This window comes from Haemaphysalis longicornis, unplaced genomic scaffold (genome assembly GCF_048455015.1).
Source record: "Haemaphysalis longicornis isolate Haplotype H1 unplaced genomic scaffold, Haemaphysalis longicornis Haplotype H1 scaffold_11, whole genome shotgun sequence".
NCBI classification, from domain to species: domain Eukaryota; kingdom Metazoa; phylum Arthropoda; class Arachnida; order Ixodida; family Ixodidae; genus Haemaphysalis; species Haemaphysalis longicornis.
Genome location: NW_027526214.1, coordinates 19,659,892 through 19,675,961, shown reverse-complemented (window position 1 = coordinate 19,675,961; position 16,070 = coordinate 19,659,892). Strand labels below are relative to the sequence as shown.

At 50.6% G+C, this 16,070-nt stretch overlaps 2 non-coding genes across 2 annotated transcripts; both read right to left on the bottom strand.

Moving 5' to 3' along the window:
- Nucleotides 1-1,894: 1,894 nt before the first annotated feature.
- Trnat-agu (transfer RNA threonine (anticodon AGU)) lies at nucleotides 1,895-1,966 on the bottom strand. The gene has a single exon. It is a non-coding gene; the product is annotated as a tRNA-Thr (tRNA).
- Nucleotides 1,967-2,851: 885 nt separating this feature from the next.
- On the bottom strand, nucleotides 2,852-2,923 carry Trnat-ugu (transfer RNA threonine (anticodon UGU)). The gene has a single exon. It is a non-coding gene; the product is annotated as a tRNA-Thr (tRNA).
- Nucleotides 2,924-16,070: the final 13,147 nt, after the last annotated feature.

Genomic DNA, 16,070 nt, shown 5'->3' with positions numbered 1-16,070 from the left:
CTTACGCCTTTCGATTACATGTCGAATGCCTTACCAATTCGGCTATCTGGGCGACTGTGTTCTCCTTCACTTTCTAGGCTATTTATATTTACTAGAAGTGTATCTGACGCTTGAGGGTGGTAGCCAGTGCCACTCTGACTACACGGGGAGAAGGGGACCTTCTTTTCAACCCCCGGGGCGTGACTCGAGCGTCTACAGCCTGTCATGAGCGGGTAACAGGCGGGAAGCCCTCCTATGCTACCTAGGCATCAAGGCTGCCAGAACCGAGACCCACTCTAGGCTTTCGCAGAATAATATAGTAAGGAAATGAGGGGCTCGTTGAGGAAATACAGAAAGATAGGGCAGCAGTCTACAACGCCAAAGGAGGCATAGGGGTGTGGTTAGGCTCTTTTCTTTTTCACTACGGTTAATGAAGTAAACATTTTTTTATACAGAAGAAAGAAAGAAAGAAAAACACGCGCCCAGAGTGGGGACCGAACCCACGCCTTTCGATTACATGTCGAATGCCTTACCAATTCGGCTATCTGGGCGACTGTGTTCTCCTTCACTTTCTAGGCTATTTATATTTACTAGAAGTGTATCTGACGCTTGAGGGTGGTAGCCAGTGCCACTCTGACTACACGGGGAGAAGGGGACGTTCTTTTCAACCCCCGGGGCGTGACTCGAGCGTCTACAGCCTGTCATGAGCGGGTAACTGGCGGGAAGCCCTGTTATGCTACCTAGGCATCAAGGCTGCCAGAACCGAGACCCTCGCTAGGCTTTCGCAGAATAATATAGTAAGGAAATGAGGGGCTCGTTGAGGAAAAACAGAAAGATAGGGCAGCAGTCTACAACACCAAAGGAGGTATAGGGGTGTGGTTAGGCTCTTTTCCTTGTCACTACGGTTAATGAAGTAAACATTTTTTTAGACAGAAGAAAGAAAGAAAGAAAAACACGCGCCCAGAGTGGGGACCGAACCCACGCCTTTCGATTACATGTCGAATGCCTTACCAATCGGCTATCTGGGCGACTGTGTTCTCCTTCACTTTCTAGGCTATTTATATTTACTAGAAGTGTATCTGACGCTTGAGGGTGGTAGCCAGTGCCACTCTGACTACACGGGGAGAAGGGGACCTTCTTTTCAACCCCCGGAGCGTGACTCGAGCGTCTACAGCCTATCATGAGCGGGTAACTTGCGGGAAGCCCTCTTATGCTACCTAGGCATCAAGGCTGCCAGAACCGAGACCCTCGCTAGGCTTTCGCAGAATAATATAGTAAGGAAATGAGGGGCTAGTTGAGGAAATACAGAAAGATAGGGCAGCAGTCTACAACGCCAAAGGAGGCATAGGGGTGTGGTTAGGCTATTTTCTTTTTCACTACGGTAATGAAGTAAACATTTTTTTTTATACAGAAGAAAGAAAGAAAGAAAAACACGCGCCCAGAGTGGGGACCGAACCCACGCCTTTCGATTACATGTCGAATGCCTTACCAATTCGGCTATCTGGGCGACTGTGTTCTCCTTCACTTTCTAGGCTATTTATATTTACTAGAAGTGTATCTGACGCTTGAGGGTGGTAGCCAGTGCCACTCTGACTACACGGGGAGAAGGGGACCTTCTTTTCAACCCCCGGGGCGTGACTCGAGCGTCTACAGCCTGTCATGAGCGGGTAACTGGCGGGAAGCCCTGTTATGCTACCTAGGCATCAAGGCTGGCAGAACCGAGACCCTCGCTAGGCTTTCGCAGAACAATATAGTAAGGAAATGAGGGGCTCGTTGAGGAAATACAGAAAGATAGGGCAGCAGTCTACAACGCCAAAGGAAGGCATAGGGGTGTGGTTAGGCTCTTTTCTTTTTCACTACGGTTAATGAAGTAAACATTTTTTTTATACAGAAGAAAGAAAGAAATAAAAACACGCGCCCAGAGTGGGGACCGAACCCACGCCTTTCGATTACTTGTCGAATGCCTTACGAATTCGGCTATCTGGGCGACTGTGTTCTCCTTCACTTTCTAGGCTATTTATATTTACTAGAAGTGTATCTGACGCTTGAGGGTGGTAGCCAGTGCTACTCTGACTACACGGGGAGAAGGGGACCTTCTTTTCAACCCCCGGGGCGTGACTCGAGCGTCTACAGCCTGTCATGAGCGGGTAACTGGCGGGAAGCCCTCTTATGCTACCTAGGCATCAAGGCTGCCAGAACCGAGACCCTCGTTAGGCTTTCGCAGAATAATATAGTTAGGAAATGAGGGGCTCGTTGAGGAAATACAGAAAGTTAGGGCAGCAGTCTACAACGCCAAAGGAGGCATAGGGGTGTGGTTAGGCTCTTTTCTTTTTCACTACGGTTAATGAAGTAAACATTTTTTTATACAGAAGAAAGAAAGAAAGAAAAACACGCGCCCAGAGTGGGGACCGAACCCACGCCTTTCGATTACATGTCGAATGCCTTACCAATTCGGTTATCTGGGCGACTGTGTTCTCCTTCACTTTCTAGGCTATTTATATTTACTAGAAGTGTATCTGACGCTTGAGGGTGGTAGCTAGTGCCACTCTGACTACACGGGGAGAAGGGGACGTTCTTTTCAACCCCCGGGGCGTGACTCGAGCGTCTACAGCCTGTCATGAGCGGGTAACTGGCGGGAAGCCCTCTTATGCTACCTAGGCATCAAGGCTGCCAGAACCGAGACCCTCGCTAGGCTTTCGCAGAATAATAGAGTAAGGAAATGAGGGGCTCGTTGAGGAAATACAGAAAGATAGGGCAGCAGTCTACAACGCCAAAGGAGGCATAGGGGTGTGGTTAGGCTCTTTTCTTTTTCGCTACGGTTAATGAAGTAAACATTTTTTTTATACAGAAGAAAGAAAGAAAGAAAAACACGCGCCCAGAGTGGGGACCGAACCCACGCCTTTCGATTACAAGTCGAATGCCTTACCAATTCGGCTATCTGGGCGACTGTGTTCTCCTTCACTTTCTAGGCTATTTATATTTACTAGAAGTGTATCTGACGCTTGAGGGTGGTAGCCAGTGCCACTCTGACTACACGGGGAGAAGGGGACGTTCTTTTCAACCCCCGGGGCGTGACTCGAGCGTCTACAGCCTGTCATGAGCGGGTAACTGGCGGGAAGCCCTCTTATGCTACCTAGGCATCAAGGCTGCCAGAACCGAGACCCTCGCTAGGCTTTCGCAGAATAATATAGTAAGGAAATGAGGGGCTCGTTGAGGAAAAACAGAAAGATAGGGCAGCAGTCTACAACGCCAAAGGAGGCATAGGGGTGTGGTTAGGCTATTTTCTTTTTCACTACGGTTAATGAAGTACACATTTTTTTTTATACAGAAGAAAGAAAGAAAGAAAAACACGCGCCCAGAGTGGGGACCGAACCCACGCCTTTCGATTACATGTCGAATGCCTTACCAATTCGGCTATCTGGGCGACTGTGTTCTCCTTCACTTTCTAGGCTATTTATATTTACTAGAAGTGTATCTGACGCTTGAGGGTGGTAGCCAGTGCCACTCTGACTACACGGGGAGAAGGGGACCTTCTTTTCAACCCCCGGGGCGTGACTCGAGCGTCTACAGCCTGTCATGAGCGGGTAACTGGCGGGAAGCCCTGTTATGCTACCTAGGCATCAAGGCTGCCAGAACCGAGACCCTCGCTAGGCTTTTGCAGAATAATATAGTAAGGAAATGAGGGGCTCGTTGAGGAAATACAGAAAGATAGGGCAGCAGTCTACAACGCCAAAGGAAGGCATAGGGGTGTGGTTAGGCTCTTTTCTTTTTCACTACGGTTAATGAAGTAAACATTTTTTTATACAGAAGAAAGAAAGAAAGAAAAACACGCGCCCAGAGTGGGGACCGAACCCACGCCTTTCGATTACATGTCGAATGCCTTACCAATTCGGTTATCTGGGCGACTGTGTTCTCCTTCACTTTCTAGGCTATTTATATTTACTAGAAGTGTATCTGACGCTTGAGGGTGGTAGCCAGTGCCACTCTGACTACACGGGGAGAAGGGGACCTTCTTTTCAACCCCCGGGGCGTGACTCGAGCGTCTACAGCCTGTCATGAGCGGGTAACTGGCGGGAAGCCCTCTTATGCTACCTAGGCATCAATGCTGCCAGAACCGAGACCCTCGCTAGGCTTTCGCAGAATAATATAGTAAGGAAATGAGGGGCTCGTTGAGGAAATACAGAAAGATAGGGCAGCAGTCTACAACGCCAAAGGAGGCATAGGGGTGTGGGTAGGCTCTTTTCTTTTTCACTACGGTTAATGAAGTAAACATTTTTTTTATACAGAAGAAAGAAAGAAAGAAAAACACGCGCCCAGAGTGGGGACCGAACCCACGCCTTTCGATTACATGTCGAATGCCTTACCAATTCGGCTATCTGGGCGACTGTGTTCTCCTTCACTTTCTAGGCTATTTATATTTACTAGAAGTGTATCTGACGCTTGAGGGTGATAGCCAGTGCCACTCTGACTACACGGGGAGAAGGGGACGTTCTTTTCAACCCCCGGGGCGTGACTCGAGCGTCTACAGCCTGTCATGTGCGGGTAACTGGCGGGAAGCCCTGTTATGCTACCTAGGCATCAAGGCTGCCAGAACCGAGTCCCTCGCTAGGCTTTTGCAGAATAATATAGTAAGGAAATGAGGGGCTCGTTGAGGAAATACAGAAAGATAGGGCAGCAGTCTACAACGCCAAAGGAAGGCATAGGGGTGTGGTTAGGCTCTTTTCTTTTTCACTACGGTTAATGAAGTAAACATTTTTTTATACAGAAGAAAGAAAGAAAGAAAAACACGCGCCCAAAGTGGGGACCGAACCCACGCCTTTCGATTACATGTCGAATGCCTTACCAATTCGGTTATCTGGGCGACTGTGTTCTCCTTCACTTTCTAGGCTATTTATATTTACTAGAAGTGTATCTGACGCTTGAGGGTGGTAGCCAGTGCCACTCTGACTACACGGGGAGAAGGGGACCTTCTTTTCAACCCCCGGGGCGTGACTCGAGCGTCTACAGCCTGTCATGAGCGGGTAACTGGCGGGAAGCCCTCTTATGCTACCTAGGCATCAATGCTGCCAGAACCGAGACCCTCGCTAGGCTTTCGCAGAATAATATAGTAAGGAAATGAGGGGCTCGTTGAGTAAATACAGAAAGATAGGGCAGCAGTCTACAACGCCAAAGGAGGCATAGGGGTGTGGGTAGGCTCTTTTCTTTTTCACTACGGTTAATGAAGTAAACATTTTTTTTATACTGAAGAAAGAAAGAAAGAAAAACACGCGCCCAGAGTGGGGACCGAACCCACGCCTTTCGATTACATGTCGAATGCCTTACCAATTCGGCTATCTGGGCGACTGTGTTCTCCTTCACTTTCTAGGCTATTTATATTTACTAGAAGTGTATCTGACGCTTGAGGGTGGTAGCCAGTGCCACTCTGACTACACGGGGAGAAGGGGACGTTCTTTTCAACCCCCGGGGCGTGACTCGAGCGTCTACAGCCTGTCATGAGCGGGTAACTGGCGGGAAGCCCTCTTATGCTACCTAGGCATCAAGGCTGCCAGAACCGAGACCCTCGCTAGGCTTTCGCAGAATAATATAGTAAGGAAATGAGGGGCTCGTTGAGGAAAAACAGAAAGATAGGGCAGCAGTCTACAACGCCAAAGGAGGTATAGGGGTGTGGTTAGGCTCTTTTCCTTTTCACTACGGTTAATGAAGTAAACATTTTTTTATACAGAAGAAATAAAGAAAGAAAAACACGCGCCCAGAGTGGGGACCGAACCCACGCCTTTCGATTACATGTCGAATGCCTTACCAATTCGGCTATCTGGGCGACTGTGTTCTCCTTCACTTTCTAGGCTATTTATATTTACTAGAAGTGTATCTGACGCTTGAGGGTGGTAGCCAGTGCCACTCTGACTACACGGGGAGAAGGGGACCTTCTTTTCAACCCCCGGGGCGTGACTCGAGCGTCTACAGCCTGTCATGAGCGGGTAACTGGCGGGAAGCCCTCTTATGCTACCTAGGCATCATAGCTGCCAGAACCGAGACCCTCGCTAGGCTTTCGCAGAATAATATAGTAAGGAAATGAGGGGCTCGTTGAGGAAATACAGAAAGATAGGGCAGCAGTCTACAACGCCACAGGAGGAATAGGGGTGTGGTTAGGCTCTTTTCTTTTTCACTACGGTTACTGAAGTAAACATTTTTTTATACAGAAGAAAGAAAGAAAGAAAAACACGCGCCCCGAGTGGGGACCGAACCCACGCCTTTCGATTACATGTCGAATGCCTTACCAATCGGCTATCTGGGCAACTGTGTTCTCCTTCACTTTCTAGGCTATTTATATTTACTAGAAGTGTATCTGACGCTTGAGGGTGGTAGCCAGTGCCACTCTGACTACACGGGGAGAAGGGGACCTTCTTTTCAACCCCCGTGGCGTGACTCGAGCGTCTACAGCCTGTCATGAGCGGGTAACTGGCGGGAAGCCCTCTTATGCTACCTAGGCATCAAGGCTGCCAGAACGGAGACCCTCGGTAGGCTTTTGCAGAATAATATAGTAAGGAAATGAGGGGCTCGTTGAGGAAATACAGAAAGATAGGGCAGCAGTCTACAACGCCAAAGGAGGCATAGGGATGTGGTTAGGCTCTTTTATTTTTCACCTCGGGTAATGAAGTAAACATTTTTTTTATACAGAAGAAAGAAAGAAAGAAAAACACGCGCCCAGAGTGGGGTCCGAACCCACGCCTTTCGATTACATGTCGAATGCCTTACCAATTCCGCTATCCGGGCGACTGTGTTCTCCTTCACTTTCTAGGCTATTTATATTTACTAGAAGTGTATCTGACGCTTGAGGGTGGTAGCCAGTGCCACTCTGACTACACGGGGAGAAGGGGACCTTCTTTTCAACCCCCGGGGCGTGACTCGAGCGTCTACAGCCTGTCATGAGCTGGTAACTGGCGGGAAGCCCTCTTATGCTACCTAGGCATCAAGGCTGCCAGAACCGAGACCCTCGCTAGGCTTTCGCAGAATAATATAGTAAGGAAATGAGGGGCTCGTTGAGGAAATACAGAAAGATAGGGCAGCAGTCTACAACGCCAAAGGAAGGCATAGGGGTGTGGTTAGGCTCTTTTCTTTTTCACTACGGGTAATGAAGTAAACATTTTTTTTATACAGAAGAAAGAAAGAAATAAAAACACGTGCCCAGAGTGGGGAAAGAACCCACGCCTTTCGATTACATGTCGAATGCCTTACCAATTCGGCTATCTGGGCGACTGTGTTCTCCTTCACTTTCTAGGCTATTTATAATTACTAGAAGTGTATCTGACGCTTGAGGGTGGTAGCCAGTGCCACTCTGACTACACGGGGAGATGGGGACCTTCTTTTCAACCCCCGGGGCGTGACTCGAGCGTCTACAGCCTGTCATGAGCGGATAACTAGCGGGAAGCCCTCTTATGCTACCTAGGCATCAAGGCTGCCAGAACCGAGACCCTCGCTAGGCTTTCGCAGAATAATATAGTCAGGAAATGAGGGGCTCGTTGAGGAAATACAGAAAGATAGGGCAGCAGTCTACAACGCCAAAGGAGGCATAGGGGTGTGGTTAGGCTCTTTTCTTTTTCACTACGGTTAATGAAGTAAACATTTTTTTATACAGAAGAAAGAAAGAAAAACACGCGCCCAGAGTGGGGACCGAACCCACGCCTTTCGATTACATGTCGAATGCCTTACCAATTCGGCTATCTGGGCGACTGTGTTCTCCTTCACTTTCTAGGCTATTTATATTTACTAGAAGTGTATCTGACGCTTGAGGGTGGTAGCCAGTGCCACTCTGACTACACGGGGAGAAGGGGACCTTCTTTTCAACCCCCGGGGCGTGACTCGAGCGTCTACAGCCTGTCATGAGCGGGTGACTGGCGGGAAGCCCTCTTATGCTACCTAGGCATCAAGGCTGCCAGAACCGAGACCCTCGCTAGGCTTTCGCAGAATAATATAGTAAGGAAATGAGGGGCTCGTTGAGGAAATACAGAAAGATAGGGCAGCAGTCTACAACGCCAAAGGAGGCATAGGGGTGTGGTTAGGCTCTTTTCTTTTTCACTACGGTTATTGAAGTAAACATTTTTTTATACAGAAGAAAGAAAGAAAGAAAAACACGCGCCCAGAGTGGGGACCGAACCCACGCCTTTCGATTACATGTCGAATGCCTTACCAATTCGGCAATCTGGGCGACTGTGTTCTCCTTCACTTTCTAGGGTATTTATATTTACTAGAAGTGTATCTGACGCTTGAGGGTGGTAGCCAGTGCCACTCTGACTACACGGGGAGAAGGGGACCTTCTTTTCAACCCCCGGGGCGTGACTCGAGCGTCTACAGCCTGTCATGAGCGGGTAACTGGCGGGAAGCCCTCTTATGCAACCTAGGCATCAAGGCTGCCAGAACCGAGACCCTCGCTAGGCTTTCGCAGAATAATATGTCACGTGACAACGCGGAGATGGGTAGTCAGGAAGGAGGTGTATTTACAAAGGACACCGTAGCCACCGGCGAAAAGACGGGTTGATGGCGCAAACCAAGCGGGAGCTCGGGCTTCGTCTACTTCTTCATTCCGTTGGACATCGCCCAGCGTCTTTCCACTGGAGCACATACCCCGATAGGGAGAGATTGCCCCGTGTACGTTTCTCGGGAATCTGTCCTAAGTCTGTGACACAACTCCCCCGCCGCAGAAGCACCGTCCCGGTGCCTGTTATGAAGGAGGAGCAGTAGCAGGTAGACTCCGTCGGTGGTACGGCTTGAGGCGGCTCACGTGAACGAGCTGAGGTACTGAGTGCCCAGACGAGGTCAGAGGCAAAACAGGCACGATTTCGTATTTGACGGGGGTGACGGCACGCTCGACGCGGTAGGGGCCAGTGAAGGGGGACATGAGCTTCTCAGACAGTCCAACTCGGCGAGAAGGGGTCCACAGAAGAACCAAGGAGCCAGGAGCAAAGTGTGCAGGGCGGTGACACTCATCGTATCGAGACTTCTGGGATGATTGTGAGGCTAATAGTCGTTCTCGGGCAACCTGGCGCGCCAGTTCAGCGTGGGCGATGATGTCACGAGCATATGCAGTGGTCGGCTCAGTTGAAGTCGGCAGGGTGGTGTCGAACGGTAAAGTAGGCTCACGACCAAAAAGAAGGAAGAAAGGAGAATATCCAGCCGTGTCGTGCCGGGAGGAGTTATAAGCAAATGTGACATAAGGTAGTGTAACGTCCCAATCTCGATGGTCTGTGGAAACGTACATTGCAAGCATTTCAGTGAGCGTTTTGTTGAGCCGCTCAGTAAGGCCACTTGTTTGAGGATGGTATGCAGTCATCAGTTTGTGCTTTGTTTCACAAGAGCGGAGAAGGTCCTCGACAACCTGTGACAAAAAGTACCGGCCACGGTCCGTGAGCAACTGTCGCGGAGCACCATGACGCAGGATGACGTCCTCCAGGAGGAAATCGGCGACATCTGTAGCACAACTCGTTGGGAGCGCACGGGTGATAGCGTAGCGGGTGGTATAGTCTGTGGCTACCGCAATCCAACGATTCCCGGAGGAGGACAACGGAAAGGGGCCTAAGAGGTCTAAACCAACACGATAAAATGGTTCGGTGGGAATGTCCAAAGGTTGCAATTGGCCGGTGGGACGTAGTGGAGGCGTCTTTCGACGTTGGCAAGGATCGCACGCCGCGACATAGCGACGCACAGTCCGGTAGAGCCCTGGCCAGTAAAATCGTCGGCGGACGCGGTCATAAGTGCGAGCAGCGCCAAGTTGGCCAGCCATCGGGACGTCGTGGAGCTGGCGGAGGACATCCGAGCGAAGTTGCTCGGGTACCGCCAGAAGCAGGTCAGGTCCATCAGACCGGTAGTTGCGGCGGTATAGGATACCATTCCGCAGCACGAACGCGTTCAGAGAAGGGTGCGTTGGCTGTGATTGGAGACGGTCGATAATAGACCGAAACGTCGGATCACGGCGCTGGTGGTCCCCGATGTCTTTGAAGTCCGACAAAGAATAGACGCAAATATCCGTGTCGAGCTCATCAATGGGAGGCTCGCCGACGGGATAACGAGATAAACAGTCGGCATCTCTGTGCAGTTTACCAGACTTGTACACAACTGAATAATCAAAGTCTTGGAGGTATAGAGCCCAGCGAGCAAGCCGACCTGTGGGGTCTTTCAGAGAAGAAAGCCAGCATAAGGCGTGGTGGTCGGTTACAACGGTAAACGGCCTGCCGTACAGATATGGTCTAAATTTGCCGACGGCCCACACCAGAGCAAGGCATTCACGCTCGGTGATTGAGTAGTTGCGCTCGGATGAAGACAAGAGGCGGCTTGCGTAAGCTATCACCCGGTCGAGGCCCGCCTGTGTTTGGGCTAGCACTGCCCCTATTCCATGGCCGCTGGCGTCCGTGCGGATTTCCGTCGGAGCAGAGCTGTCAAAGTGAGCCAGGACTGGCGGGTTCGACAGGTGGCCGATGAGCGCGGAAAAAGCCGACTCGTGCGCTTGGCCCCAAGAGAACGCTGCATCCTTCTTAAGAAGATCAGTGAGGGGGCGAGCGATGGCAGCGAAATCCTTGACAAAACGGCGGAAGTACGAGCACAGCCCTATAAAGCTGCGCACGTCGTGCACTGAACGCGGAATAGGGAAGTCTTTAACGGCGCGTATCTTCTCAGGATCGGGTTGGACACCGGTGGAGTCGACTAGGTGGCCGAGAATCTTGATTTGGCGGCAACCGAAATGGCACTTTTTGGAGTTTAGTTGCAGACCGGCTCTACGAAAAACACCCAGAATGTCCGAGAGACGTTGCAGGTGAGTCTCAAATGTGGGCGAATACACAACGACGTCGTCAAGGTAACAAACGCAAGTTGTCCACTTGAACCCGCGAAGAAGAGAGTCCATCATCCTTTCGAATGTGGCCGGCGCGCTACACAGTCCGAATGGCATGACTTTGAATTGGTACAAACCATCAGGTGTTACGAAAGCGGTTTTTTCTCTGTCTTTTTAGTCAACGGCTATTTGCCAGTATCCGGACCGCAAATCGATGGATGAAAAGTAGGAGGCACCATGTAGGCAGTCGAGGGCGTCATGAATTCGAGGAAGCGGGTATACATCTTTCTTGGTAATTTTGTTCAAGTGCCTGTAATCAACACAGAAGCGCCATGAGCCGTCCTTCTTTTTCACCAAAACAACCGGTGATGCCCATGGGCTAGAGGAGGGTTCAATAACATCCCTTCTGAGCATTTCGTCAACTTCCCGCTGAATGACACCTCGCTCGGTCTGAGACACGCGATATGGGCGTCGACGTATCGGACTTGCATCCCCTGTGCTTATGTGATGCGTCACAACGGAAGTCTGACCTAAGGGCCGGCCGTCGAAGTCAAAAATGTCACTATGGCTGGCAAGAAGGCAGCGAAGCTCGTGAGCATGGTGCGCTGGAAGGTCCGGGGAAATCATTCGTACAAACTCCTCTGATTTTGCGAGGTTGTGGTGGTATTCTTTGTCAACTTGGGCTGATTCAAGGGCCATGGCAGAAATCTCGCAGTTATCCAATGGTGAAAGCTGGGCAAGCGCTATTCCTTGAGGAAGGACTTGTGTCGAAAGTCCGAAATTTAGTAACGGCAGTGTGATCCGATTCTGGGCAACTGTTACGACCGAAAATGGGAGAGCCACGTGTCGGTCGAGCAACACGGCTGTAACCGGAGAAACGATGTAATCACCATCCGGCACGGGCGGAGACGAGGTCAGCGAAAGATAGGTCACTGCCTTTGGGGCCAGGCGAATGTGCTCAGTAGAACGAAGCCGGGACTGAGGTTCGACATCAGTAGCAAGGGGGCTCGGTAGCTCGAGCCGAAGAACACCTGAGGCACAATCGATTAAGGCTGCGTGGTCCGCGAGAAAGTCCAGGCCGATAATAACATCATGAGGGCACGTGTCCAGGACAGCAAACATAACAGGGATTTGGTGGCCGGCCAGTCCAACACGCGCAGTACACATTCCGGCTACGGTGGTCATCCCACCATCGGCAACTCGCAAAACACGGGACGGGGCAGGCGTGAGGACTTTCCGTAGGCAGCGGCGAAGGGACGAGCTCATGACGGACAACTGCGCACCTGTATCGACTAAAGCAGTTACCGGGACATCATCGACATGAAGGGCTATTAAGTTGTGCTTTCCAGAACGAGGAGGTAGAGGATTTTCGGGCCGGGTCGGGAATGCAGCATCACCTCTGGGAGCTGCACTGCCTAGTTTTCCGGAGAGTACCGGGCGGCACGGTCGGGAATCGGACACGAGCGGCGAGGTTGCGGCGATCGGGACTGGCAGCGTTGGGGCGAGGGTGAGCGGTTGAACCGGTTGTCACAGGTTCTGCATTCAAGTGTTGGGTATCCGAGGTTGGGGAAGTACGGCGCTGCGCATCGGGAGTGTAGCCGTAGGAGAAAGGCCGAGAGCCGTAACTAGGTGACGCATTGGGCGGGGGTGGAGTGCAGCGGCTCCTACAGTAACGAGCGATGTGGCCAATACGGGAGCAGTTGAAGCATATTGGTCTGTCGTCAGGCGTTCGCCATTCAGCTGGATTGCGGCGGCGGTTACCAAAAGGCGCTTGGGGGCCCATGTGCGTGGTCGGCGAAAACTGTTGGGTAAAAGGAGGATGGGGATGCCCGATACTGCACACTTGATGGATTCCCATGCTTGCCATTTCATTGCGAACGACGGCCTGGATTGCAGCGATCGTGGGGAGTTGGCAGCGGTCATCTGCATATGGCAGTGTGGGGGTCGGGACCATCGCTTCGATTTCGCGGCGCACGATTCTGGTAATATCCGCAGACGGGGCGACAGGGTCCGGCCTGCGTGGAGCAGGAGCGGGTAGATGGACGTCATCGCAGGAAGATGTCGCAGCAGTGTGCGGCAGCCGGGCAAATTGGTGAGCTATACGGCGTCCCTTGGCCTGCTCAAATCGCCGGCACTCTTTGATGATGGAGTCAACGGTGGCGCAGTCCTTACAAATGAGCAGGTGAAAGGCGTCGTCGGCGATGCCCTTAAGGATGTGACCAACCTTGTCCATTTCTGACATTCCTGGGTCAACTTTGGAGCATAGGGCCAGAACGTCGTGGATGTAGGCGACGTAACTTTCAGTGGATGTTTGAGCCCGTGTTGAGAGCTCTTGCTTTGCCGCAAGCAGGCGACCAACGGGCTTCCCGAACACCTTTCGAAGCTCTTCTTTGAAAACTTCCCAACTGCTTAGCCGTGCTTCATTAGTGTCAAACCATGTCTCAGCCGTTTTTTTGAGGCACAAAGCAGCGTTGGCGAGCTTAAGGGTGTCGTCCCATCTTTTGTGAGCCCTCACACGTTCGAACCTACGGAGCCAATCTTCTACATCAATGTCGTCCGTCCCAGTGAAGTCGCCGGGGTCCCGAGGGTTGGACACAACGATGAACGATGAAGGGGATCCGGGTTCATTGGCAGGCATCGCGGGGCCTCGAGCGATGCGCCCACTTCGAAGTTCCGTGTTGTTAAGAAGCCGCGCTGGCGAGAGGTACAGGAAACCGGAAGTCCAGCACCTTCACCAAAGATGTCACGTGACAACGCGGAGATGGGTAGTCAGGAAGGAGGTGTATTTACAAAGGACACCGTAGCCACCGGCGAAAAGACGGGTTGATGGCGCAAACCAAGCGGGAGCTCGGGCTTCGTCTACTTCTTCTTCATTCCGTTGGACATCGCCCAGCGTCTTTCCACTGGAGCACATACCCCGATAGGGAGAGATTGCCCCGTGTACGTTTCTCGGGAATCTGTCCGAAGTCTGTGACAATAGTAAGGAAATGAGGGGCTCGTTGAGGAAATACAGAAAGATAGGGCAGCAGTCTACAACGCCAAAGGAGGCATAGGGGTATGGTTAGGCTCTTTTCTTTTTCACTACGGTTATTGAAGTAAACATTTTTTTTTATACAGAAGAAAGAAAGAAAGAAAAACACGCGCCCAGAGTGGGGACCGAACCCATGCCTTTCGATTACATGTCGAATGCCTTACCAATCGGCTATCTGGGCGACTGTGTTCTCCTTCACTTTCTAGGCAATTTATATTTACTAGAAGTGTATCTGACGCTTGAGGGTGGTAGCCAGTGCCACTCTGACTACACGGGGAGAAGGGGACCTTCTTTTCAACCCCCGGGGCGTGACTCGAGCGTCTACAGCCTGTCATGAGCGGGTAACTGGCGGGAAGCCCTCTTATGCGACCTAGGCATCAAGGCTGCCAGAACCGAGACCCTCGCTAGGCTTTTGCAGAATAATATAGTAAGGAAATGAGGGGCTCGTTGAGGAAATACAGAAAGATAGGGCAGCAGTCTACAACGCCAAAGGAGGCATAGGGGTGTGGTTAGGCTCTTTTCTTTTTCACCTCGGGTAATGAAGTAAACATTTTTTTATACAGAAGAAAGAAAGAAAGAAAAACACGCGCCCAGAGTGGGGACCGAACCCACGCCTTTCGATTACATGTCGAATGCCTTACCAATTCGGCTATCTGGGCGACGGTGTTCTCCTTCACTTTCTAGGCTATTTATATTTACTAGAAGTGTATCTGACGCTTGAGGGTGGTAGCCAGTGCCACTCTGACTACACGGGGAGAAGGGGACCTTCTTTTCAACCCCCGGGGCGTGACTCGAGCGTCTACAGCCTCACATGAGCGGGTAACTGGCGGGAAGCCCTCTTATGCGACCTAGGCATCAAGGCTGCCAGAACCAAAGACCCTCGCTAGGCTTTTGCAGAATAATATAGTAAGGAAATGAGGAGCTCGTTGAGGAAATACAGAAAGATAGGGCAGCAGTCTACAACGCCAAAGGAGGCATAGGGGTGTGGTTAGGCTCTTTTCTTTTTCACCTCGGGTAATGAAGTGAACATTTTTTTATACAGAAGAAAGAAAGAAAGAAAAACACGCGCCCAGAGTGGGGACCGAACCCACGCCTTTCGATTACATGTCGAATGCCTTACCAATTCGGCTATCTGGGCGACGGTGTTCTCCTTCACTTTCTAGGCTATTTATATTTACTAGAAGTGTATCTGACGCTTGAGGGTGGTAGCCAGTGCCACTCTGACTACACGGGGAGAAGGGGACCTTCTTTTCAACCCCCGGGGCGTGACTCGAGCGTCTACAGCCTGACATGAGCGGGTAACTGGCGGGAACCCCTCTTATGCTACCTAGGCATCAAGGCTGCCAGAACCGAGACCCTCGCTAGGCTTTCGCAGAATAATATAGTAAGGAAATGAGGGGCTCGTTGAGGAAATACAGAAAGATAGGGCAGCAGTCTACAACGCCAAAGGAGGCATAGGGGTGTGGTTAGGCTCTTTTCTTTTTCACTACGGTTAATGAAGTAAACATTTTTTTTATACAGAAGAAAGAAAGAAAGAAAAACACGCGCCCAGAGTGGGGACCGAACCCACGCCTTTCGATTACATATATATATGGCGGCTGACCTCCGACCAAATTCTACGTGGCGGCCGCTGGAAAAGAAGACGTTCTACGTCTCCCGGGGTAGTCGAGGGGCGGCGCTAGTTGACCGGCCTCAGAGCTCTTGTAAATATAAACCCCCGCTTTAAAGTCGAGAGAGAAGCCGCTGTGGGGATAGCGTAATGGCGAACGCACCTCACCGGTTATGCGGAGATGTGGGTTCGAGTCCCGCTCCCGGAAAACGGCGGATTTTTTCTCGACCTATATTTTCGCTTATTTATCACTGAATCAAAAGAAACGTGACAAGCACACGTAATTCGGCCCTATTAAATATTTCAAAAAAAAAAAGCCGAATAGCACTGGCAATGACAACTGCAACCTTGATATATATATATATATATAAATATATATATATATATATATATATATATATTTATATATATATATATATATATATATATATAAATCTAGAGAAAGATAAACTCACAAAGCGCGCAGAAATAGTATAAGTAAAGAGTCGGATACACAGCAAGAACAATAACAAACAATGTTTACTTACGTAGCGGCAATGGGACTTGCCTTCATCAGAGTAAAGTTACATGATTATGGTGTTTGTAGGCAACAATATATCGGCCAAACTGAAACGCCCTTCCGAATACGG